This window comes from Atractosteus spatula, chromosome 1, assembly GCF_055471065.1.
Source record: "Atractosteus spatula isolate fAtrSpa1 chromosome 1, fAtrSpa1.hap1, whole genome shotgun sequence".
Taxonomy (NCBI): domain Eukaryota; kingdom Metazoa; phylum Chordata; class Actinopteri; order Semionotiformes; family Lepisosteidae; genus Atractosteus; species Atractosteus spatula.
In genome coordinates this window covers 55,548,796-55,576,599 of record NC_142706.1, presented here as the reverse complement: position 1 = coordinate 55,576,599, position 27,804 = coordinate 55,548,796, and the positions used below count along the sequence as shown (strand labels likewise).

General features: G+C 35.4%; 1 protein-coding gene across 1 annotated transcript in view; it reads left to right on the top strand.

Annotated features, from left to right (window-relative positions):
- The window catches only part of pdgfc (platelet derived growth factor c), a 104,229-nt gene that overhangs the window by 15,994 nt on the left and 60,431 nt on the right, over positions 1–27,804 (top strand). The gene's annotated exons all lie outside the window — the stretch shown is intronic.

Genomic DNA, 27,804 nt, shown 5'->3' with positions numbered 1-27,804 from the left:
TAGCCAGCTCCATTTTGTTTGTTATTTTCTTTCCTTTGGCACCACTCTAGTTCCTTACCCTTGTTATCACGCTTCCTAGTCCCTCACCAAAACCCCCCTGCTTCCAAAAGAATTATCCTAAATGTTACACCCCTTTTCCCCTAGACACTTGGGGTCGTAACAGTTGGTATAGCATTATTTAACACGGCTATTTTCATGTTTTACAAACTAATGCGCTGAAAGTGAGTTTTCTTAAAGTTCTGATGATTTTTTGTGTGTACGTTTTCTGCTCTAAAGGTAATTAAGATAATAGATAAGACTCAGAAGGATGTGTAGTATCTATTGCCTGCTTGAAGGCCAGACCTCAAATCTTCAATGTCTTTAGATCTTTCTTGTAGTAACATGATCTGTGTTTATTGCAGATGTAGTGTATTTCCCTATACGTTGGCCAAATGGGAGTATAAGATTTGTGAGTTTTTTTATTTGTGATCGTGAGATTAAGATGATTGATAAGTAAAATGCCTTTTACAATTCCAATTCCATGCCTAAATTTCATCATATTTGAACAAGTATTGTGAACAAGTGTCAATAAAAACAAGTGGTCAAGTATTGTAACACAGTTGCACAGTTCCAGAGGCCATGCATGACAGTACCTCCAGAATGCTTAATAGATGAGGTAGTGTTCTCTGGAGCATCTGCTGCTTTCTTTGCCCGCACTTTAACTTTGTACCAGGTTGCCATTTAAAATGTACCAACAATGTGTAAAGTTTAAAAAGTAAAAAAAATTCCAAACTTTCTGTGACTTGAATCATCTTTTTTATATTATCAAATGAGTTCTAAACAGTTTGCTTCATGTCCTGCCATAACTTTTTAATGGGATTTAGGTCTGGATTTTGACTTGGCCAATCCAAAATGCAAAAGTTCTTCTTCTGCCATTCTGTTATAGAGCTGTTTATATGTTTATACATGTCTTGTTATATGACCTATAATTGGCTGTGCTTCGGCTGATAAATGAATGAGCAGACACAGTCCTCTTATTTGCTTTTGTAACACTGGATTCAACTTGATTCAAGCTTTCCAGGTCCTGAGGCAGTAAAACAGCCCTGAAGAACTCTCATCCCCATGCTTCATGTTCAGGATAAGGTTCTTTTGTTGGAAGGCAGCATTTATATATAAAGCTTATACAGCATAGAAAAATTTTTTTTTTTAAATCAGTGTTTGTTGAAGAGATTGATTTTGGGAGTGCATGTGTGATTTTGCTTTTTCTGCTGCTGGGTTTGGCTTCTGTACATCATGTTGCCTGACATTTTGGTGATGGTGACCCATTTGTCCATTGTTCATTTGCCTGTTTAAGCCCTCCATAATTTCTTCTCCAAAATAGAGGAGAAATTTAGGCAAGGTAGCTGTCAGGAATCCTCAATGAAAAGGTATACAGATCCTGTGCAGACACAGGCGCAAGTAGATATTGAGACAGGCGAACAATCCGAAACATCAGGCGAGATCGTAGTCGATAGGCAAAAGGCAGATCAAAATCCAGGAAGTAGAGAGAGAAGCAAACAATTCAAAACAGAAGGGGAGGTCCAAGGTTGAGAGGCAAAAGGGAGTTCAGTAACCATTAAGCAAGATTCAGAGCAGCAGGAAGCGGGTTAGGATGGTTTAAATAGTGCTGCTTGCCGCACGGTAGAGCGTGTGCTGATGGATTAACACGTGCAGCGGCGTTTGTTATTATTAACCTGCTGCTGGTACTGGTTAGCACTTTTGTGAGTTGATCTCCGCTGGCTGGTGGTTGTGACAGCAGTCTCCGCTTTGCCAGGCAGGACATCAAAACAATGGCCGCAGTGAATATCAATGAGGACCACAAATTCACCATAGTGGATGGAATTAGCAGACAGACCCTACTCAATGAATTAAATAATTTTTTAACTCATTTTGAAAAGTAAATTTTCCCCACTCAACTCAATATTCTCCAATGATCTCCAAGAAATACTTACTCCAGGAACAACCACTGCAAATTTCAACTTGTACTGTTCAATCGCAAACTATTTTAAAATTGTACAACAGCACTATTTTAAAAATATCTAGGTCAACAAAGCAGCAGGTCCAGATAGAATATGTGGCAGAACATTAAAGCAGTGTGCTAAAGCGCTGAGTGGAGTGTTTCAACACCTTTTCAAGCTCTCTTTAGACACTGACACTATTCCAGCTATTTGTTAGCACTCTACAGTTGTAAATGTCCATAAGAAGTATAGACCTAAAGCTCTCAGTGACTTGAGGCCAATAGCTTTGGCTCCATTAGTTATGAAGACTCTTCAAAAAAATAATCAAGTCACATATTGTGGCTCCAATAGAGTTAGATCTTGACGCTCTCGAGTTTGCCATCCTGGAAGGGGAGATGACTATTTTAATTTTTTTAACTTTATGTTCTTTACAAACACTTAGTGTGTCAAATTCTTCAGTTAGACTGCTTTTTGATGAATTTTCATCAGCCTTTAATACAATGCAGAAACATATTTTGATTGTAAAACTAATCACACATTTCAAATGATCTAAAGAACATAAAATTTACTTAATACTGGTATACCACAAAGTGTCACTCTTCTCTCAGAGCCTAGACGAACAAATGAACCTATCTTGGTCAAATTTGTCAACTGGTGTGACACTTCTTACCTTGAGATGAATGTGTCAAAAATAAAAAAAGCAATAGCATTCCCACAACAATCCCCAGTGAGACTGTTGGTATAGTTCACAGTTAAAAACATCTGGGCACTGTGTTTGATGATAAACTTAAGTTCACCGAGAATGGCGATGTCATTGTGAAGAAATCACAGCAGCCCTTATATGGTCTGAGAAAAGAGAGTGCCTTTGGAGTTCAAAAAAGAATTCTATCAACATTTTAAAGGTTTTTAAAATTGTGTCAAATAAAATTGTATAACATTTTATCAAAAGTATTTTAACATTTTCTTTTATCTGCTGGTTCACCTCACTCAGTCAAAAAGACAAAAAAATGTCTTCAGAATGTTGTAAACCTCAGCTCTAAAGTCAGTGGTGAGCCTTTAAGACTCCTGGCACAGTTGTATGCCCAGCAGATCCGGAAGAAGGTCTATCCCAACATTGAAGACCCATCTCATATCCTTAATCAGTCTTTTGAACTTCTGCGACCTGAAAAGGTTTTTGCTGTCCACATTGTCAGACAAAGGGACATTTTATCTTTATTCTAGAGGTCTTCAGGCTTGCAATGAATGTAAAGAAGTTTTAACACTATGATCTAAATTGGATAGAGCCCCCTCTACAAATGTTCATGTAATATCTTCTTAAATACTACACACTCTTACCTTCAATTCAATTCAGTCGTATTTGTATAGCACTTCTTACAATGGACATTGTCACAAAGCAGTTTTACAGATTTCCAGGCCTGAACCTTTAGTGAGTAAGCGTAAGGCGACAGTGGCAAGGTAAAACCCCCTTAGACTAAAGTAGGAAGAAACCTTGAGAGGAACCAAGGCTCGAAAGGGGGAGCCTATCCTCCTCTGGCCAGTACCAGATTAAATTAAAATAAACACATATGAAAGTCGTCTATATTCTATTACATTGTGGGAAAAGCACAATCATGTATGGTAATGTCCAACAGCGTTTGGAATGTTCAATTGGTTTCCTTCAATTGAGATTTCTCTGCGAAGGGCTTTGTGGAGGATCGGCTGTTGATTTTATGACCGGTAAAAGGAGATGGATTCTGTTCCTGGGCCACCGAACAGTCCACTTCAGAATGGATGGATAGAAAAGAGAAAACAAAGTATTAGTGAATGACAATGAAAACAGAAATTGGTAGTTTGCATGTCTTGTTTTTCCTAAGTATTTATCTGAAAGCTTGACTAAATGTCTCTTGTTCATGTGCTGGTTTTTAAGTATATTTTTGTTCTTAGTAATGGTGTTTAATTTGTTATGTGTTGTACTGTATGTTGCACCGCTTGCTTTGTAAATTGCCCCACTGGGGCTGCTGCCTCATCATGACCTGAGGTTTTTTGTGTCTTCACGGATGATTTTCTGGGTTACTCTTAGGAAGATCTTGGCAGGACGTCCAGTCCTGGGTAGATCACTGTGGTCTTGAGTAGTTCCAGTGGAGCTACAACATTTTAGAACTGGTTCTGTAACCTTTTCCTGATATATGTGCTTAAAACGACTTATTTTCTGAAATCCTTTTGATTGTGGTATGACTTTTTTCCCCTACCCTGTATGATAAAGACCAGATTAATTACATTCCTGACCATCATACAGGAGACGTCTGCCAAACAGTACCCCCTGCTTCCTTGCTGTCCAATTATTTAATCACTTTCTTATTTTAATTACTCCCTTATTTGTACTTAGTAAAGCAGTGGTTCATTAATCATTTCTTATAAACACTGGTTCTTCATTTTTTTCTACTTCATGCAGCCTTTCATTTTGAAAACATCTGAATCGATAAATTTAATTTTTATTTCAGAAAAGACCAGTTGCCGTGATCAACAATAGTATCAGGGCATGAAGTTGGAATGCCCATAATTAGTGTATATTAGGAGTTCACAGGCTTTTTCTCTGTGCTATATGCAAAACCTGTAAGATTAAAATTAACATTCAGAACAATTATATTCTTCAGTTAATATAAAGTGTCTAGGTATATAGACACCTTAACAAAAGAGACATTTCACTCTGTCATCTAAATAGAAGTAGGTTTCAGAGAGAATAGTTGGTTTCTGTGATAAGATAAATACCTTTGAGTAATTTGCTAGACGCTCAAACTTGCAATACTAGAGACTCAAACACATTACTAAGTGCAAGGTTTCTGATCCCCATTTAAGCCCTAACGTCCAGGACTTGAACTGATGGATTATTGGCAATTCTGTCTGATTTTTTTTTAAATGAACTGGGCCATGATCCATATAGTCTCAAGGGCACAAAGAAGTATGGATATATACATGTTGCTGTTTTGGGGATTGGTTAATTTCTTTTATCTGTATAGTTCTGACATCAGACAGCTTTGATGAGTTGAGCTTTCTTTCTGTCTCTACAAGCTTTTGCAGAGTGCACACCTACATTCCTTGCTGGATTTCATCACTTTTTGACAATGAAATCTCTTAAAAGCTTCCTATTTCTGCTCATTATTTTATTCATGCATGTGCACTGTTTGCATATTACCTTTACTTGACAGACAAAGTGATCAGAGGCCCCAGAGTAAACAATGATAAAACCTTTAAAAAAGCAAGCAATCATGAGACTGCTTGCTGTGTATTGCTGCCAGTACTTTACTGTGTAGGAAATTAGAGGTTTTCAGCATGTAACTGCAGGTAACATAATATAAAACCATATGTTTACTGCCCTTTTCTGGAATGTTGGCCTTATATGTCAGTCTGAAGGCAAAATGAAGCTGTACTTAAGTTGTTATTTTCTCCAACTTTTGCAATTACGGCAACATGTTATATATAGACAAGAACAGAAAGGTGCTCCTAGGCATAAAAAATTATAAAAATAAGCAGAAACAGTTGGTCTATACATTATTCTGATTGTCGGAAGAGGAATTTAAAAAAATTGACAAGGCTTGGGATTTCTTTTCCACTTTCTAATCTTAAAAACATGATCTTTGAGATCTGCGTACTAATAATTGATGATATAGTGAGTATAGCTGAAAGACTAGCACATGGTTGTTATTTTAAGATAAGTGCCAGTTGCTTTAAATTCTTCAGGAGTAAATGGCCTTATGATGGAGGTATGTCAGCAGCACCTGATGGACCGCATACTTTACATTGCACATATGCAGTGTACATTTCAAAATTGTACATACACAGAGCTTTATATTGAAAGTGCAAGTTGTTTCCTGATATAGACCATTTCTATTTCTATGTTGAAAATATTGATAAACTATTAAATAAAATACATATTTTAAAGCTAAAATCTAGTTGTGTTAGACATTTTAATTTGAAGTTATCAAGCAAACTGGGTGTCTCAAGTATTTCAGCCTAAAATTATGTATTTTCCTGCTTGTTTTCTGAACATAAAGACTTATGGTGAATATGTGGTAAAATAGTGATTTTTATTCTTTTTCACATGCATACTAGAAAACTACTGTGAAACAGTTTTATATAGTAAATACATATGTTTTCCTAAAAAAAAAACATTTCATTTTTCAATTAAAAAATTATATCTATCTCCCAAGTTGCAAAAACAGAATTGCTCTTGAAATACAATTGTAGGTTGCCCAGAAACCACTAGAGTTGTTTGAAATTTTAGCCAGCTAAGATTGGGAAGTGCCTCTGGGCTTAAGCAAGTTCTTTTTCAAGCAACGCTGTATTGTGTACAGGGGTGTTCTGCAACAACCCTTTGGTAGTGTCCAAGTCTCTATCAACTTGCAACATGATCACCGAGAGCAGTGCTTGTCCTCCAACTGAAGGTGGACTGTATTGTTTGTGCCATTAGTCTGCATTAACATAACGGAGCAGACAAATGCAGTGTACATTTCTCAGGATCCATACATGTAAAGGCATGCCATCTGTGCTTGCAGAGGGGCTGTAGTGCTGAGTTGAGTTCCACAAGATTTATTGAGTACAATAGAAACATTAATTTGAAAAAGAAAAGAGAGTAGATAAAAATACAGTTTGGTTGCAATGTTTTTTTCTTTAGAATAATCCTTAAAGTTGAAATTTTTTGTCCAAAACCTGACTGGAAGGTTGGTTTGTAAACTTATTTTGTGGGTATAACATGGAAATAGATACAAAGTGTTGTGTTTTACAGGTTAGTCATCATAGTTTTGTAATGAACATTAAACTAATTTATAAGACTTGCTATTTGATTGTTCAGTGTGTGTGTCTCTTAACTTGATTTTTACAGCCGTATTTTATTTTGCATCAGTTAGTAGTCTGTAAAAAAATAAATAAACTCAGACGCAGAGGTTCATTGTATTCTTTGTCATAATGACATTTTCTTTTAGACTGAGACATGGACATTATGAAATTTTGGAGTATCTGAAGAGGTTTGTTGGAAATGTATTTTCTCCAGTATTTCTCAAATACCTTACATCTTAGAAAATGTTTGAATTTGCTTTTAAAATCTTCTCTACACACACACACTGCGAGTCTGACCAAAGCTGGCTGAGAAAAAGTCCAGGTTTGATTTGAGGAAAAGATGGCAAAACTATCCCAGGCTGGTGATTCTGGGCTGTTGATACAGAGGTAAAAAAGCCTCCCAGTAGGACCTAATCTCCATTATATTCTGAGGGAGGACTAAAAGAAATTAATATGTATCCTGAGCATTAATCCATCTATCCTGCCATTATCCATAACCGTTTCGTCCCATGAAGGGTTGTAACATTAGCCTTATGATGAATTCATATTGCAGCTGAATTACTTTATGTGCATATGCCAGTATAGTATTCTTTAGTGATGTTCTGAATAGCTTTACATGTATCATGAAAATGAATAGAATTAGATTTAATTTTGGTTTTGCAGTTATGGACAGATCCATAAAAGAAATGCATCACTGAAATCTTATATCATAATCCTTCCTCTTATATAGTGTTTCTAGATTAAGGCCTTCACTGATGCTGAAATATTCACTTCAATATAAGACTACCATAACTCCTTCCTTTGGAATACTTTCTAAGGTTCTAAATAGCCAGAATTCTGACTGGTTTACTAATGAAAAGTGCATAACTGTCAATTGCACTCCCTATAAAATTAAGAATGGACTTGAGGTTTTCCCCCTCAGGTATAAGGCACATATTTTGAGTTTGTGGAACTGTGCTAAATACCTGCAACTCACAAATGGCAACCCACTGAAGCTTAGCAGGTGTGAGGCTGGTCAGTACCTGGAAGTGAGACCTCCTGGGAAAAACTACTGGAAGTGGTGTTAGTGGGGCCAGCAGGGGGTGCTCACCCTGTGGTCTGTGTGGGTCCTAAGGCCCCAGTATAGTGACAGGGACACTATACTTTAAAAGCTGCCGTCCTTCGTATGTCTGACGTTAATGGCTTTGGCAAGTTGGTCTCACAGCTGTTTTATTAGATTCAGGTCAGGAAAAATGGTGACCAATGCAGGACCTTGACCTTGTTTTCTTGAAGTCTTGCCATTGTAATCCTATTGTTAGTTGCCCCTCCCACCTCAGTATCACCTAAGACCACCTTAGCAGGAGAAATTTATCCTATGGAAGACTGCAAACTATGAGTTTTAATCTTAGCACTTGTATGATAGTTCTTTAGTGTTTAGTGCTTTCTAGATACTCTATCACAAATTATGTTCTTTTTTCTGAACATTAACTTTGTTTTATGAATTATGAATGGGTTTCCTATTGTTAAATTCCTATTGTTAGAGCCTACTCTAACAGCTCTTTTTCCTTATGTGGAAACCCATTCCATCTATGTGTCCCTCCCTAATTCAGACCAGCTGTGCCTCATTTGCTTGTTTTCCCAATTTACCAGGTAGCCATCTTGGCTCAAGGCCACATCACAGGGTCTGAGTTTTGAGCCAAGATAGCCACTTTCTAAGTAAATCCACCTCTGACTATAAGACACCTTAATAAATACCTGTTCTTTACTCTGTGCCTTCTTCCAGTCCACTACCCTTATTATAATATCCACTCTGCTCATCCACTCCATATAATGTAGGAAGACTCTGATTCTCTGATTGCAGTTGTTAGCCTGTACAGTATGTACATATTTTTAAGTCCTTGCATGATAGCAAACAAAAAATGTTGTAACACTCCTGCAGAAAATATGCTGTATAGATTGGATCAATGTTATTACTAATGCAGACTATCTTTCTTCTTTAATTTCCTTCCTCTGATCTTTCAAGATTTTAGAACCCAAGGACATAGCAGGTTGATACCATCTATTCTTGGCTATATTCCTTTTTAATCATATATGCCATCTCTTTAAAAATATGCAAAAAAACTGGCTCAATGTGTAAATATTAAAAGCATTCAAGCTGTCACTGTACATTTCTCCCTAAGCAAACTGTAGTTGTGCTATGTTGCTTCAGTCCACAAGTTTGCTCCTGCTCCCCTCTCACTGTCAAGCTACAGCTTCATACTGTATATTCCTGTATAATTGGATTTAAATCATTAAGATGTTGTAGTAAAAGAGATAAATATCGCTCTTGTTTTATTTATAACAGTTTTGTGGACAAATACTACTTACTTTTTAAATTTGCAAATCACATTGGAACATTTCTGCTGTGAAATGTCTGTTGCACAACCTGGACTTATTCACTCGTACATTGCATAACATTAGTCATTACAGTGGCCAGCAAGCAGGAAGGGCTGCATCACATCGCTATTTGTGGTGGCGAGAGACCAGGGGTTTCTGACAACATGGTGACTTACAGTACTTTCACAAAGTTAAAAGTTTTGTGCTGAATTTGAAATTTGTATTATTTTTTTAGAATGTCAGTGAATATATTTTGTTACCAAGATTTAATTAATTGCCTGAGAAATGGAGAATGCAGTTCTCCTTTAAGGAAAATTTAATATTGCTGTCGTCTTTGTGTATGTTTTAATTTTTTTGACTTTATGTTGTCATTTTTTATCTCCATTCCAAAAGTTTTGGTTTGGTTCCAAAAACTTAGTGGAAGTACTGTAAGTCCCTTGATCACAAAAACATCTTCTCTGCGAAATGTACTGTACTAATGTTATTCTATTTGTATTTTGTATGTTTGGAGTTCTTTATTTAAATGTTGTTTGTAACTGTGAAAACATTTGTTCACAGATAATATTAGGCTTTGCAATGCAGTTTTAATTACAAGTGTCAGCTTGTAAAAAATATTTTTACTTTCCATATAGAAATTAAGCAAATGTTTGATTTCCATAGGTTTATATCTAGTCGACCGAGGTATTCTAGAAGAATTCCATTGTGAATTAATTGTTGTGCTATTTGGGACCTCAGATTGTATACTAATGAAATACTTATTCATATTGAAGAAAATAAGAAGCTCTACATACTGTACAAAGCGTCAATTACAATACAAATAGAATCTCTTCAGTTCAGGTTTTTGTTTAATATTTATATAAATATTTCAAAAATTATATAATGAAGTAGTAGCATTTCCCCCATTAAAATCAAATCACTGAGTTTACAAAGAAAAGGAACATGAAATTGACTACAGATCATAGCATAAAAAACCTAAAAATGTCTTTGCTGTAATAGAAGTTCATAGGTTAGATAAGAATAAGACATTCTATTAAGCAGCTGAGAAAAAAGTAAGATTCCATCATTAAACTATTTTGATATTTTATTTTAATAGGAATTTCTCTGTTATTTCAAATACAATATTAATGCTTGTGAATTAAATACCATAATACAAACATATTTGATGTTTCAATTTGGTATTTGATATTTATATTTTGACAAATATTGGATATGTTTTATGGAATTTTTGAACAAAATGGCAACAAAGTATTAATAACATGACATCATATAAAAAGAGAAAAAATAGATTAATACATAATTAGGCCTTTGATTCTTATTTAAGTACTATATTATTATTTACTGGTGATTTTGTTTAAATTTGATTTTTTGAATGTGTAATCTGTTCTACAAAGATAAGTTTGTTACATTCATTGTGATCTACAAAGATAGTTCTAACTTACAGTACTAATCATTTAAGAAAAACATCAATGGACTTTGTTACAAACTACACATTAATATAAATTGTGGTTAAATGTTTCACAATGCATAGGTATTTGTGATGGTATTTGTTCTGGATCATTTGTGGTGCAGCTGTTTATATTAAGTTCATTAAAATAATAATTTTGTTCTCCCCTTCTAACCCTAAATGTCTCTGTTATCCCCCTATTACCCTCCAATACAGTACGTCTGCCTTTGAGAAAAAAAAATGTTGCCTGGAGCTGTGTATAGATTATAGAGATTCAAACAGAAAAAAACATTCCTAACCTACCGACTCATCCTTGAGTGCAGGATATGGAAATGCTTGGTATTCATTGTTGAACCAAGGGAAAGTCTGCCATTAAGGCTTCATGTCAGAAGGAATCAGGCCCATGACAGTTTGTGTAACACTCTCAGGATTGCACAAAGAGACTAATGAAGACACCAACAGTATTTCAACAACATTATAGTTCCTGAATAAGGGGTGAGGTCTGCGTGCTATGTGTAGATGACACCTTTGTATTTAGAAAAATGTGAGAGCCTTGTAGAAGATGTAAAGATGTAATTACAGTGGCTGAGATGGTATGGAATTAAGGTGCAGCTAAGCAAGTCAGACTTATTTAAATCTGTGTTTTTATCCAGCAATGGTACAGGCTTTGAAAGATAAACCAATTTTAAAGAGATGGTGGGTGAAAAAAGAAGCTTTTAGGATTACTCGTCTTTTTTAGACAGCATTTCAAATACTTTACTTGCATTGCAAATCCCCGGCAAGATTTATTGGAAGCAACCTCTGTCAACAGCAAAAAAAACAAAAAGTGAATAAGTAAAGAGCAAAGCCACAAAGAAGCTCAGTGGAGTACCATAACCCCATTGCCTAGACTACTAGGTACTAATAAGTTTTAGATGGATTGATAAACTGATGTGAAAACGTTTCTCAGTCTTGGAGAGAAATACTCTCATGGTTCAAGGCCATGAAAGATCAATGCATACTGTTGCTTAGAGTAAATGCAATTGGTGACATCAAATGTGATGGTTTATTTCACCAGAAACTAAAGGTTTTACAAATTATCACCTTCTACTTTTTTGAAGAGCCAACCAAAAGGCTGGTTTACTGGAGCATTGTTTAAAGATTATTTTTCAGATCAATTTGAATTTTTTTTTAGGCATTTGGTATTTAGAATTCCACTACTTCTTGATAATACTCCAGTTCCACCAAGTGTGTGATGCCTCAATCTTGATATCAATGCGAACATTATGGTACTATTCTTGCTGCCATACAAAGCATTCCTCATTTGTCCCATGGATCAGGGCATTATTCAAGCTTTATGAATATGGCAGAATCGAATGAAAAGAGAAATATTAAAGAATTTTGTAGACATTTAACATCATGATGGCTACTGACATGTTCAGAGAAACCTGGAATGGTGTTATGGATCAATGCCTTAAAGGTGACTAAAATGCATTTTGCCTGTTGCTGTGAATGATTTGTAAGGTTTTGTTGCAGGTGAATTAATCAGTGATCAAAGGCATGAGATTGTCAAGAAGGTTAATTTTGCGGGCTAAGAGTAGGTCAAGGTAGAACACATTACAGGGTTGTTTGATTAACATACTGTAGGAAGGAACAGGTCAGCTGGATAAGGAGTATCAGAAAGAGGAAGGCATGTGAAAGAAAATTAAAGGCCCTTCTCCAAGTTCTCATGATTAAATGCATGGATGGTGCATTGAAAATGTCTAATGGTTACCTAGCATTCTTTGACAAAAATGACCCCAGTCATGAAAGATGTGCTGAGGTTGCCAGTGTGTAGAAGGAAGCCAAGGATGCCTGCTACACTGAGCCTTTCAGGGAGAATTAGTACAGTCTTCCTTGTACACGTTTTTTCTGGAAACATTACATTCTTAATTTAATCAACTGGCTCATGACACTCCACTTTCTGGTGAGAGTCAGTTCATCCCAAGTCCCAGGCTCTGCACACACAAAACAGTACAATCCAAAAGTCTTTATTTTATGTCTTTTTAAGGCATCAAACAACAGACACAAAGACAGCACTCAAAAACACCCAACCCCACTCATACTGTGCATTTCCTTTATATACCAAACACTTCATATTCCGTAATATATACAGTACCAAATACCATCATGTAATTACACCATTGTAAGAATGTGCATTCTTAAACCCTTGACCAATTTACTAGTAATTAAACAATTCCTTCTAGTATGGCTATTTACAAGAGATTTATATGCAGTGTAATTACAACAATTACAGCCCTTTCTTCAGGTGGCCTGCCACACACCCCCAGTCAATAGATGTTGCTGCTACTTTATGGTAGGTCCAACCTCCATGAAGATTAGGGTCCACGTTGATGAAAAATGGATTGCAGATTGATGTAAAGTATGTACATTTTGTATTTTTATGTGAACTGGGTTCTTGGAAGTAAAGGTTTTTTCATTTCACTTGTCCATAAAAATTATATCAATGATGCCCATAAACCATGTTATCTGTAGTGAAGGAAAAGAACGTAGTTTTTTCTTGGAAATTACAATCAATACCAATTTCTTTACACAAAGCATTGTGAATACAGTAGGTGCAGTACAGTTGCAACAGAAACAAAGATTCAGATCCCGAGTATGACACTGCATTTGTGCCCTCGATCAAAGTACTTTACTGAAATTGCTCTACTTACTGTAAATCCTCCACTTTATGATCAGGTTAAAATGTTTGTTGTTTTCAATAAAAGCATTAGCTTAATAAATTAATACTAATATGGACAAATGAATGAACATATTTATTTCCAGGATAACAGGGAAAGAGGTATGGAAAGACATAAAAGAAATATTTTTCCTGTTAACATGATTTTTTTGTAAGGCAGAGCAAATTGGAAAATGAGTAGTGCTTCAGTCAGTTTGTGATGTTCTCTGAAACAGAGAAAGACACGGAAAGGTATTTCACGATACTTGGAGGGAGAACCTAGAGGGAGCACAGAGCAAGGTGAAGTCTATTTTCTACTTGGGTAAGAATTTGCTTGTCAGATAGCTGTTACTGTAGCCAGTAGTTTCCTGTTAATCAAAAGTAAATTATGTTTTCTTTTGAATGATTGAGGAGCATTAGACTACCAAGTCAGTGTTTCAGGAAGAACTGGAAAGGTGTTAATTGTAGGTGGGAAGGCTGACAGCATTTAATTTGTAGAGAAACAACACAGCTGTTTCTCAGCTTTACATCTCTAACATGTAGTTCTTTGCATGAGGTAAACTACATATTTAATACTTCAAAAAAGAAGTTTAAACAAGTAATCTGTAGCTTGTGTGGCATGTGGAGCATTCTGGAAGAACCGTAACAGCTATAGTACATCTCTGGTAATGTCTACAAAATCCAGATCCTTTAAAATAAAAGGATACAGAAAACTGGATTATGTATGAAAGGTACTCGAAGGGCTCCAGAGATTGATGATTGATCGATTAAAACAAACTTTAGGGAGATGTGCATCCTGTATTGTAGAAGAAATAGCTTGGAGAAATGAACTGTGAAAAGCTGGTTGCAGGTGTTGAAATTTAATGAATTTCACAGGCTCATTCAAACAATACCATCCAGCATTACATCGCCAAACACATTTTCTGAACTCCAGGACCTGGAATAAGATGTGAGGGGTCAAGGACAGGGTAGCTCCATCACTGACAAGAAAACTTAATCTCTGGTCACAACTAAGAATACAAAAAAAGATTTGGTGATTATTGCACATGCCATTGTCTAGGATACCACAACCCAGATTTGCAGATGCCATCTGAGATGGCAACAGTTTGCTTCTTTCCCTGATTCTAAGGCATTATCCTTATATTTGATAGTCTGCTAGTTAGGGCAGTCAAAAACCCAGCAGTTATTGTCTATGAGGGCATTAATGACATTGGATTTGTGAGAGTGCAGTAGGTTCGGACAAGATGGAGATCCTTGTCTGAACTGAATTTCTCAGAATGCAGTGGGGAATGAGTTGCTGCCCTCGGTCACCTGTCCAGTTGTGGGAAGACAATTGGTCGGATGACACTTAAAAAATCTGGAAGCATAGGCTTTCTGGGTCAGTCAACATCTGCTATCTGGAGACAGAGGGCAAATCCTTTTGTTACAGTATGTAAGCTGCCCCAAAGGGAGAAAGAAGAACCTGACTGAAATTGTTTTGTCACTTTTTGATGTACAGTAATTTTCGGAAGAGTCAGAGAGACTTTGTTTGAAGCTGCTAATCAGTTTGGCTACCATTAGAGAAGGCTGTTACATAGTCTACTTAGTGTTTTGTTTTGGTTTTGAAGTCTTTTCTTTGCAGTGTAAATAAAAGTGCACTTTTGTCTTTACCTTGTGGATGCTTTGTGTGTCAGTTTTACCCTGACCTGCAAATTGACCGTTACTGTTTACCTCATCTCCCTCTTACACCATATTTGACCCTTCCTTGAGCAAGGTGTTGTAAACAGGAATGTCAGACACATAAAACAGTTGTAAGGTAAGGAGAAAAAAATAACAAATGATAACAGATATAAAAATAATAAAAATGTACAGACACATGTTTTCCTTCTGTCTGAGTTATGAGCTTAGCATCTGCTTGGTGAGGTTTAGATGGTAGCTGCTAGAAGTGGCAGATGTTTTGGATAGGTTGTATGCATTCATCCAATAAACCCATATCAAGACGTTTCTAAAATAATTTCCTGTACCCCTTTACACACTTTCTTTTTCTGACAGGCGTTTTTGCTGGTATGCAGACATGGTTAAAACCTTTTTACATTATTAAGATTGAGCTTTCTCTCAAGTACCCTTGACATAATAGAAAAAAAAGCTCTCTATGGGATGAAAGACTGATGAAAAGGATTATTTAAATCTATATTTTTTAATGTGGATAATCAAGCTACTTTGCAATTTTAGCAATTAAGTTTAACATTTTTAAAATGTGCAAGACCGTCATTGCTCCAAAGAGGCAACTGAACATTCAACTTCCAATTCCATCTGCACCACTCAAAGGGTTAAAGGAATTCGTATTTTCCATATGTTTTTGTAACCTAAATGAAGTATTGCATGACAAGCCTTATCTGGGTATCTTTGATGTCCAGGGAACACATCTCCCCATTTCATCTATTAGTTCCTATGGAAACCTTGAGTCTTGTTAATTTGACATACAAGAGGTAACCCAGGAGTGCTGTATGTACTTAAAACAGGGGTCTATTGTATATGAAAACATATCACACATAATGTTAAGAATTTAAAAATAATTTGAAATAGCATTGTTTTTCCTTTAGACATTCAGAAACTGGTAAAAATATTGAAAGAAAAAGTGAAAATAAAATGTTCTTCACAGCCAAATATTCTAAATGAGTGAGTGTTATTTACTTTTACTTTTTGTTACAACAATTTTTGATATATTAGTTTGATCTAGTGCTGACTGTTTTGTGATGTGTTTTTACATAATGGGTTAATTCTTTTTTTGTAATTTAATGTTCTCCAGAACACACGCAGAAAATGAAAATCTGATGACAGCATGAAACTTGCTTGTCTTCATCTTCTCTTGTTGTAGCTTTCCTGATTTACTCTTGGAATGGCTTAATTTTCTGAATGTGTATATGTTGAAAGAATCTTTACACATTATAGGGGTACTACTAGCTTTCTACCCTGTGAAAGCAACACATATATTTTAAATTTAAAGAGATGTCAGCCCTATAAAATGGGGACTATTTCAGATGCTCTGAACAGTTGTATTTATTAAAGTGTTACTCATTAATGAAAAGTCTTTAATTAAGGAATAGGTACATAATTTTGCCATCCAGATCTGAAATCATAACATTATCAGAAAAGGGGGCTCTCAAGGTGAGAGCTGGTAAAGGCCTTGGTCAGTGAAAACCTTCCCTCGGAGAACAGGGTGGACCCAGTACTGCACAGGCTCCTAGTTTGAATCTGGACTACATCAAAAGATCACTGTGACTGGAAACTTGCGGACAGCAGTATGCAACTGGCAAAGTGCCAGGGGTACAAGGTTAGCCAAGGTTTTCTCAGATCTTTGCACAACAATTATACCCTGTAACTTGTTGAGTGCCTGTATTAGAAGCAAGATCATAGTCAGTCTGCTGTTTAGCACCTTAGACGTGTTACATACAGTATATTATTTGGCATATACTGGGTAAAGAATATAACTTTGACATTTTCAGTTGATATGTGTATCTCTCTTAAGATAGCCTAAGGGCTGCAGCAATAGGCAGAGTTGTCTTTAATAAGAAGTAGCTCAACTAACATTTTCATCAAAATCTCCTGCTACTTGGCATGAGAGGTCAAAGAGTGAAGTGAAACATAATACACAAAGCAACATCAGACATCTCATTTGCCAGATAATATCTCACTGCCATAATCTTTGTCCCTCTGCTCATGCATAGAAAACTGGCTTAAGAAGAAATGAGTGTGTTTTGGATCTTATTAATTTTGTAGACTTTTTTAGTTTTTTGCATTTTCCCTAAGCTTATCATGCCTAGTACGGCTCCAAAGTAAAATCAACAAAAGAGTATAAATGCGCCTTTTGCTGCAGAATTACTGGCTTGCAGACAAGAACTGACAGCAGTACCTCTCTCTTGAGAGCAAACCTTGCCACTGGCACAATGCAAGAAAATGATGTTGCAGTGCAGCTTTGTGGAATGCTTTAAGGAAAAAGCTGCATAATATACCTGGAGTGATATCCCATTCATAATTGTAGCCCCAATGGGATTGCCTACTCTTGGTGAGGTATAATCTCCCACTACATCATTTTCCTTCAGAACATTTGCATTGCTGTTTTTCATTAACACTTATACATTTCAGCATTAACACTATCTCAGACCCCTGCTGGTTAATGAGATTCTATTGATGTTAACATTTTTCTTTTGTTTTAATTTGTTATAATATTTCACATATGCATTAGATTCCATTTTAGGGACTATTTCCCCTTTTCTTTCAATGAATGGTATTAATGTGATGCATAATACAATTAACATAATTCACATATAATAATGTCAGTTAATGGTTTTTGCTTTATACTGTATAGACAAAGTCTTTTCATGGTGACTGGAAATATAATTTCTGAATTTAAAGCAGTGAACTCTTACAGTGTTCATAAGCAAGTTCTGAATATTGAGTAAAACATTTATTTTAAAAATGACATTCAATATTGATGGAGTATTGTGAAGGACTGCTGCTGGGTCAAATTTCCTGTATAAGAAGTCGTATAAATCCCATTGGGTCTAATTTAAAATGAAATAATATTTGGACTGTTTTTTACAATGAAATACAACCTTAAATTTTACGGAACTCATTTAAAAGTTGGACTCTTTTTCTAGGAATGTTCTGTAGAAGCAGTGCATTCCTTATAATTACTGGAGTTTTTTTTTTTGTCTGCTGACAGTAAAATAATCAGGAAGAAACCATAGTGTGGTTGTGACTCACTGGGGCAAACCAACTGACATTCTTCAATCTGAAGGAAAATGCAGTCAATTGACCAAGACTTTTATGTCATCCCTGCTAATAAAATGAATCCTTCTAGACTTAAATCTGTCATGCAGGGTAAATAATCTGAATCAGGAGGTATTTTTAGCACAAACAATAACTAACAACTAAACCTGTTGCCATAAAAATGTGTGTAAGCTCTAGATTATTAGTATACAATTATTTTTTATATCAATAAGCTCTTTATATTTCAGTACTTAAATCTTAGTTTTCTTGCCTATTTTTTTATCATGTTGTTTGTTCCAGATATGGGGAGCATTTTTAAAAGCTTCTTGAATATATAAATCACATTGTCTCAAGATCAGGGATTGCTGTAGGGAACATCAGTAGCATTCATAGTAACATTTCCTTTGGATACTATTTCGTCAAAATGATTACTGGTGTGAAATTGACAAATGCATTTTGATAGTGACCACTTGGCTATTATGTAAGTAGGCTACAGTAGCTGACGATGATGTGTCTTAGGAACTATTTTTCATTCCAAAACATCTAGAATGCACTAATGCCTATGATGGAAGTCTTTTTGTAGATTTTAGTTTTAAAGTGATCATCCTGTAGAAACTGCTTTAGAAACTAACCTTCTCAGCTTCAAAGTTCTCAGCTTTGACCATTCTATATAACTTTGGATTCTTCTACATTCCATGTGGTGAAATTTAACAACAGATTAACAACAAAAAACAATTTCACTGAACATCGATACCACTCAAGCATGTGTAATTTACTTTTGTACTTTTTGTTTACTAGTACCTGTGTTTCCATCCATAATTATAAAAACATGTTAGTTGATAGCTAACAATGGATAACGCCACTTTTGAGGGATTGAGATGTATCTCGTTTAGAGGCTGAAGAGCTGGTGGACCAATGTTTAACTACAAGTGGGGAAAACAAAACCAATTAGAGCAAACAAAAGAGAAAAAGAAGGTTTATTTGGAACCTTTGTGCCAATAATTTTGGCTATCTCAAGTTGATCTGTACAATTACATCCAACAATCATAAGTCAGCAATATCAGTGCCCATTGTGAAGAAAGCACAAAAGCAATTGTTTTGCCTTAGACAGCTAAAAACATTTGGTGATAATTTCTTCTGACACATTATTCAGTGCTCTAACCATTTCTGCTTCAGCATGGTTTTGAATTCTGACACAAGGAAATTTATTAAAGTTGGCACAGCATCTGAGATCATAGGAACAAGTAAAGGAACAAGTGTAGGAACACCCGAAGGAGGCTCCTAAGCTGAAATGCTGGGTTTCTTTTCTTCTCTTTTCAGCATGGAATAGACCTTTGCTTGTTCCTTTACAGCCTATGCATGCTGATGCAGATATCCACTTGATCTAAGATCATTTGCTGTCATTTGACATCCCCTACCACCAGTGCTTAATTTATAACTCATGAATAGCTGGAACTCAATCTGAATGAGTAAAAATATAAGGGAAAACAGAGACAAGAGTGCCTAACAGTGACATGCTTAACACTTAACTTCAATGAATTTTAAGCCACATCTGCTGATAACATGCTAACAATGAGACTTAATAAAAACAATTTATATAGCATACAGTATGCCATACCAAAACATATGATAGTGTCTCAGATGGAACTGTTGTCTAGTACATAATGATTCAGAATCTGTGCCCATGGGTAACTTTATTGACATAAATATGAGGTTATGTTAAAAATACTAATGTTATGGATATAATTCTCATTTTTTTTCATGAATGCCATGAAAGCATGATTCAATCACATTTGTGGTTTAAAAAGTTGGAGCAGGTGTGTTATTCAAAGAGATATGCAATGTGTTTACTGGGTTTGTTCCTCCTGAAAAAACCTCAACAAGGTAATGTCTGCTTGTCACTTCTCCTTTTCTCATTTTGCTCTCTGAACAAATAATTAGTTTTTCCTGTGGAAATGTAATCGAGGAGTCAATGAGATAAAATATCAACTGTGTTTAAAATTATTTTTAAATTGTATACATGGGTGTTAAATTTTTCATGTCACAAGGAGGTATTAGAGCTGTGCTATAAGGTCCTGGAATATGAGCAGTCTCAAATTTAAAGGTGCAGTACTGGAGCTGAGTTCCAGCACAAATTAATCACTGCCTGCTACACTCTACACTGAATCTGGGTCTCTTCCTGCTGATCAAGGTCACTGAACCCAACACTAGTTTCAGCTTTTTCCATTTGGCAGATGCTGTAGGTCTATTAAAGCAGGAACAGGTTTTGTCCAGCAGCAGTACAATCGTTGTCATTGTACTTGGCTTATGTAATTTATTAGTACAGGTAATAGTCTACGTTATTTGTGTGTACAGTTGTATCCATTGGTAATTAAAGAATAATGTAATGTTTGTGTACAAGTATACTGTAGTATCATGGATTCTAAGCAATGCTTAGAATCATGGTTAGCACCATTTCTTAAGGCATTCTGTGTCACTTGGCACCTTTTACATGAAGCAGCTTCAACAGTAATGGTGCTTGTGAAAATGACTTCTTTGTAATTTATTCCCAGTAATCACAAATACAGAATGTAAAGTTATTTGAAGTCCTTAAATCGTGCAGAGGTTGCTTGGAAATATGTTAAAGTTCAATAGACATTTTCTGTCGAAAGCATTTTTTTACCAGTACTGTACTACTACAACTACTACTGCTCTTACTGTACTTTGAATAAGGATGAAAAGTGAAAGAATGAATATAAAGTTGACCCATGACCTCTAAGTGAACTTGTGTAGTTTGTTTGAGGAGCAAGAACAGATGACCGAAGAGCACACTTATCATCATACCCATCCATGTTGTTTTTTAACATTCTTGAAAAATCTGTTTTGAGGAAAAAAGAAAACAAATAGAGCTGATCTATGTGGCTTGCCGACACATGCAGCCGTAACTTTTAATTAAACATACTGGAGAATTATTTTAAGTGTTAATTTTTTTTTAATTCAGCCATACAAAAGTAGGGTAGCATTATGGCATTTGGCATTACAACCTCGTAGCTTTTCAGTCCTGAGTTATTCTGGCCTACTGATGTCTGTGTGGAGTTTGCATGGTCTATTGTGATGACATGGATTTTTACCGGGTGCTTTGGTTTCCATTCATAGCCCTAACACATGTTATGTATGTTAATTATTTTCTCTAAATTGTCCTGTGGATACTGTATACTGTATTTGCCCTTCAGTGGACTGGGGTCTAGCCAGGGTGTATCCTACCTTGTCTCTATGGCTAGGCTTCAGCTCCCTCTAGTTTTGTATTGAACATTTAATTCATTTTTTACTGAGGCACAGTAGATTTACTCCCGCATTCTAATAATGAAATCCAGTATTCTAAAAGGAACATCATATATAACCTGGCTTAAGTCTGACAGTCTACAAATGAAACATACATGAAACACAAAATATTGAAAAGAAATATGTACAAAACTAAGGATCGTTATTTTGCTTCAAGTGTATCAGTAAGGCTCACAATGTATTGAGAAATCAATGCTATCATTTCAGGGAGTGTCAGTAGAATACATATCACATGCTTAACAAATGTGATCACAAGTACATTTAAAACTAAAACAGAGACACATTTTACACAAAGGGTTGTAAAAGGCTGGGGGAAAAAAACCTACCCAGTCATGTTTTTGAAGCTGATGCCCTGGCTTCTTTGAAGAAACAGCTGAATGATTTATTGAATCAATAAATTTATAGCAACTAAATCAGTTAGATGGTCAATTGCAATCTCATTTATAACCGTTCATCTGTCCTATGTAAGTATAAGTTACTGAGTCATCGGCTGCCCTTCCAAGATATCAATTTCAACAACTTCAACAACTTTCAACAACTTTTCAGTTTTGTTGCTGAGATGAGCCTGTTTACAAGGTTAGGAGGTGTCAAAGGTAATTTCATTTTTTTACCTAGCACTGTTTTGCCCAAATTTGCCACAGATTTTAATCTTATGTGTTAAAATTAAAGGAAACAGGAATCTGTTCAGAGCCTGAGAACTGTACAGATTCTTTGTTGGTTTCGTTTTAGGGATTGCATTGAAATTAGGTACATTAGCTCTACGTCCTTCTCCTAGCAATGAAAACCAACATTCCAACAGAAGCATCATATACAAGCAGGCTTTAGTTTGACAGACAACAGACTAAACATAATTTGAATATTGATAGTGATAGTACACATTGCCTTTGAGAAATTGTAAACCTGGATGTCAAATCATAATCATCTAGTTTATTTATGGCTATATCAAAGCATGAATGGCTGCCACTAAGGTTTTATTTTTTTTAACTTTGCCTGAAAGAACAAACTGTACATTATTAAGAATACTGATGCGAAATGAGAGACTAGTTGTTGTCTCCGATAAATTATAATAAGCAGTGTACTATAATAATTTGTTATGATTAGTTCTGTCTTCCTTAGTGTACTGTAGATTCTAGATTAGCCTTTGCCCTACAGGGAATGAATCATGCTTAATAATAAGGATAGACATTTCAAATACAAAAAAATATTAACCTTATGTAAGTTCATCTATAGCTATGCAAACAATATAAGTGTGCCGTTAAAAATTTACTGAAGGAATATGGAGCACACCAACACACCAACGGCAAATGCAATTTCTTGGGACCCTGATCTCCAAGTAAAACACAGAAAAAACAGAAAGATTTGCAGAACAAGTAAGAAATTCTAACACGTACAGTTGGTTCTTCCCATGGTATCTGCTTAGAATTTGGCTGTTATCTTGGTCACAGTGTGACTTTTATGATTATTATGTCCTTGTAAACTGAAGGCTGTCTGTACTAGGCTAGCTGAAAAACCATGAATCTAAATCCAGGGCCACAGATTTCAGGTGTTTTTAAGAAAAAAGTCATTTTAAAATATTTTTTTCTTCTTTTTGTTCCCTTATATATTACTTTTTGGTGAAAAAAACAATCTGTGTACAATTATTTAACAAAGACAACACTGGAGATTAAAACTCAGAGTGAACATCTTTGTAAATATTTTCACACTTGTATCTACAGTACTGTATAGAATTCCACCTTTTCTGCATACATTTAGCTTTTCCAATGGATAAAGACTGTGCAAACTTGAACCCTGTGATTTGCAGCACCCAGAAGCTGTTTATATTAACAGATTTTTTTCCCTCCCCTGTTTTCACCCCTTACTCCAGGAGTGTTCACCCCTTTCCACAGGCTGCCTCTTGCTGCTCCTCAGCTGCATATGTGCTGACAGTTCAAAAGAAACAATCTGAGCTCATTCCCACAGGACTGCTGCACAGCTGCCAGGCTAGAGGGAAAAAAGTTTTATCTCAGTGTTTTATCTCAATGATTTCATTTGAACCAAAGACTCACAACTCAATTCATAGATCTCTGTAATACCCTTAGTATTTCTCCATTGACAGTACTGCATAACACAGACTACACCACTGTAAACTGGTGGTGGGGGGGAGTTATTATAGTTTAAAAACTTGGTATTCAATATAAAAACATTGAATGAGGTCCAATATTAACATTTAATTGAATATTCTTGATATTGCATTCCTGATTTTATTTCACTCAGGCCTTGTGAGTTTTAGAAATCAGTTGAGAAACACTTATTTAAACACCTACTTCTGTTTCAACAATGGATATAGTTTGCAGACAACGTTAAATCTGAAAGTAGCAAACAGCTGATGAATTACAGCTCTCAAGTGTTCAATGAGCCGTGGAAGTAAAGATAAGAGGAAGGAATGGTTTTGTTTTGTCTGTTTTTCTGTTGCTGGTGTGGTATCATGCATTTTCTTGCATGTCACCACTAAACTCTGTAGCCCTTTCAGGGCTATCAATCGCCTCTTAATGGTATCCCTGACCAGTTTTCCTGCTCAGTATGAAAGGACTTGATCTGGGCAGTGTCTAGTAGGTATGTTGTGCTTTCCATTTCTTAATGATTGACATCACTGAATTAGAGAAAATCTTATACCTTTCTCATGTTCTGTGCCCTTCTCTAAATTTATCACTGTGTTTTGGAAGCTCTTGCTCTACATTGATTTTTTTATCTTTCTTTGAACTTCACTACATGTCTGAGGGACCTTACAATGACAGGTGTATTTATTCTGAAAGCCACTATCATTGTACACAAACAGAAGACACTCAGCTAATTGTGTGGCTCATTAAGGTTATTTTGTACATCAAAATTAATTTGGGTTTACCATAGCAAAAGGGTTGAATACTTATGCAATTAGCATATTTTATTTTGATTTTTCTTTGCACTTTTTGCTAACTTAGTTTGAACACTTAAGCTGTAATAAACTATATTCACTTTAAAAAATCTGTTAACATAATTTATAACTCAACAAAACTGAACATCTTTGGAAGGGATTGAATACTTTTGCAAGGCACTACGCGCCAAGGATCAAGCTGAGATATTTTGGGTGAGAAATCACAATTTTCTTTTCATTTCCAAAGTTGAAATAATTGACTGGGGTGTAAGAAGTATATTTGGCTGTAGTGCACAAGGGATTCATTGCTACTGTGAATGTAATGTATACAGTAGCAACCTGAGATACAGATGAGAACTTGTAGTTGCAATAGAGACCTTTGGGGTTTCAACTAAAGGTAATACAGACAAGTATTTCCTCCTGTATTTCTTTTACATCTAGACATGAAAGCTCTACTTATCCATACTCTTCTGACATCATGAGCTGGAGTAAGGTATCTGTTTACAGATGGAAGGCAAATATTTTAGGGATCTATCTGTATTTTCTAAATTATAAGTTTCATCCATTCAGGCTCTGCAGAAGCAATCGTTTTAGGATCTGAAAGTCAGACCACAACAAAGTCCAGTATTTAGAATGTCTGTCATCAATGAAATTTTATCCCTGAATTTTAAAGACCTGGATTTTTAATCAGTCTTAATAACAGTATCTGGATCTTGCAATGTAAGCTGTCTGCCAGTTTGGCGAGGCTGGATAACATTGTAATTTGCTCCCTAGTTCCAGCTGCCAGTGTCTGACAGATGTGACTACAAAGGCCACAGAACTCCCTCCAATGTAAGACCCCACAGCTGTGAAGAAAATTACTTGGTAATTTCTGAAAATCTGTGACATGTCCATCAATAGCTGAAAAGCTGCCAGTTGAATGTTTTGTTACACATTTTTGGAAGACATTTCTTACACAATATACTGTATGAAGTAAAATTGCACATTATGTAAAAGTAACATATACACTGTTACATATACAGTAATTTATATATATATATTTGTTTCTGCATATATGGTGGTTTTCTATAATAAACCTTGAGTTTTCTTTTTGTGATACTTGTGTGTATCACCCCACTTCGAAAATATGTGATTGTTGTTCTTTGTGTGTGGTGGAGAGGTTTTGGGATTGTATTGAGATGGGCACTTTAATAAGGAGCTTTATGCCTGTGAGTCTTACTGACGTTCAAGAGACTAGACTAGGTGCAAAAAGGATATTCATATCTTTTTTACAATGGAGAGTATGGGAGTAACAAACTACAAAAAACTCAGTTTTACATTATTGAAGGGATACCACATTTAACATATACCAAAAAGGTACATTTTCAATTCGCTATTAAACATTAAATCTCTCTTTCTAAATGAGGAGAGTAAAATGATATTTCTGGGAATTTGGTATAAGTGATTGTTGACCATTGAGCATGAGCTCAATTGAGGAAACTGTCTGATTGTCCTACAATGGGAAATAAACTATAGACACTGATCAAAAGAGCAACATGTATTAGTACAGTATGTATTATTAGGGGCAGGGTGTAATTTGCAGATTTGAAAAATAGCCAGTTTGAAATAAAAATAGAATCTAAGATGGAAAACAGAGGGATTGTTGAAATATTGTTGGCACCTGCATTAAAATACTGAAATGGCAGCATGCAGATGTGTTAATTTGCCAGTACACTAATAGGAGAAGTAGTAAAAGTGGATAGTACTGTATGTTTGTGAGGAAATATTATTATTTCACATTTCATGTTACTGCTAGGAAAATGATCTGTAGATAAAATTATTTCTTCAGGATTATGACTGGTTCTAAATGCAAAGCCAACTTCAAAATAAATCACAACAAAAAAAACTAATTTTGAAATAAACTTACCTTGACCTTTAACATCTTGTTGAAAGATGAGCTTCATTGAAGAAAACAAAGGAGTACCATCAGCATGGATGTAGTCTTGCACAGTATTCAGGCTGTATGAACAAAAAATAGCAGTGATGCATTGCTCTATTTGTATGACAGGATATCTTGAATGTGTGCAGTGGTGATTATTAATGAGGTTATTTTGATGAGCAAGGTTTCCATTAAAATACTTTTGACGCATATTGTGTTTTCTGTTAGATTTTGTATTTTCAAACAAATTATTTAATCAGTAATTTAAGCCAGCTAGGTGGCAAGGTTAGAGAGATGAAGATATGGAAGTAACTTTAATTTTTTTTTATCCTGCTAAACCAAAAATCCAGGATGTATTATATTACAATAATCTTGGCTTATACAATATGTAACTATACCTTGATGAATTAAACACCTACATATATTAGTGATGGTTTTCTGAATTATTTTTGTTGTAATGTCGTATATTCTTTTATCTGTGTGTATTGAGTTTTAACATTGTCATTACACTGATACTGTACTTTCCAAACAGATTATTTTAAATCTAATATAAACTGGAAATTATGTTTTCTTGTAACTCTGAAGACTTTACATTAAACTAAATAACTTTGTGAGAAGCCTATTGAAAATCTCTGTCATTTTCAGTGTATGGTACAGTACATATTTGTTGATTCTTGAGCAGTGTTATGGATACCAAGATTCCAAAGATAATGTCATATCTAAGTTAAGGCAAGAAGTCCAAGGTGGAAGTCAAGTGGATGTAACCACTGGTGCTGTGCATGCAAATACAAATCTACTGTGAAAATCTTCAAGCTCAATGTGTCAAAAGACAGCGTACAGTATATGATGACACAGAGTTAAAGTCTAACAATTACTGTAGGTTAGTTATGAATTATAATTACATGAATTCCTTAATATTATTGTATATTCAAGAAAATTAATGTTAAACCTTTACATTTAGTTTGACCAATAAACCTCCAGCCATTTCTTATTTTAAAAATAGATTGCCATTCTAATCCAGTGGGATTTATAGGTTTATTGCTGTTCATATTTTTCTGGTTATCAGTTTATAATTCTAAAAAAAAGTGTTTTTCTGTATCAAATATACACCAATTTTATATTACTGTATATTAACACAGGTTTCTGCATGTGCACATTGAAGGGCATGTGGTAATTGGAGGTTGACACTAACTGTGTATATAGATTTGAAAAACTTGATACTGTGAACCAAATTAACACACACGGCTGCCAGATAAAAGTGTTGTATATACATGTTGCCCATCACCAGGGCTTCTTTTGCTGTCTCTCCAGCATATTCCCAGCCTGGAGCCACAGAGCCCTGCCAGTACAGGTACACGAAGAGGCCACTCTTCCTGTGTCAGAGGACTTCCTTGGATTCCTAGAAGTCAATCACCATTCCATTGAGTCAGCCCAAGCATGACACTACAGAACAAGACGTTTACTGTACATACTATAGATCTAAATTATTATGGGCTGTGCAGAAATGTAAATGTAAATTAATACATTTTATAGGCTATGTAAATATTGCTTTAGTTGGTAGTCAGATATTTAAAATAATTGATACATTTAAGCATATACTGTATACAGAAAAAATAATTTAAATAGTTCCACCAAGGG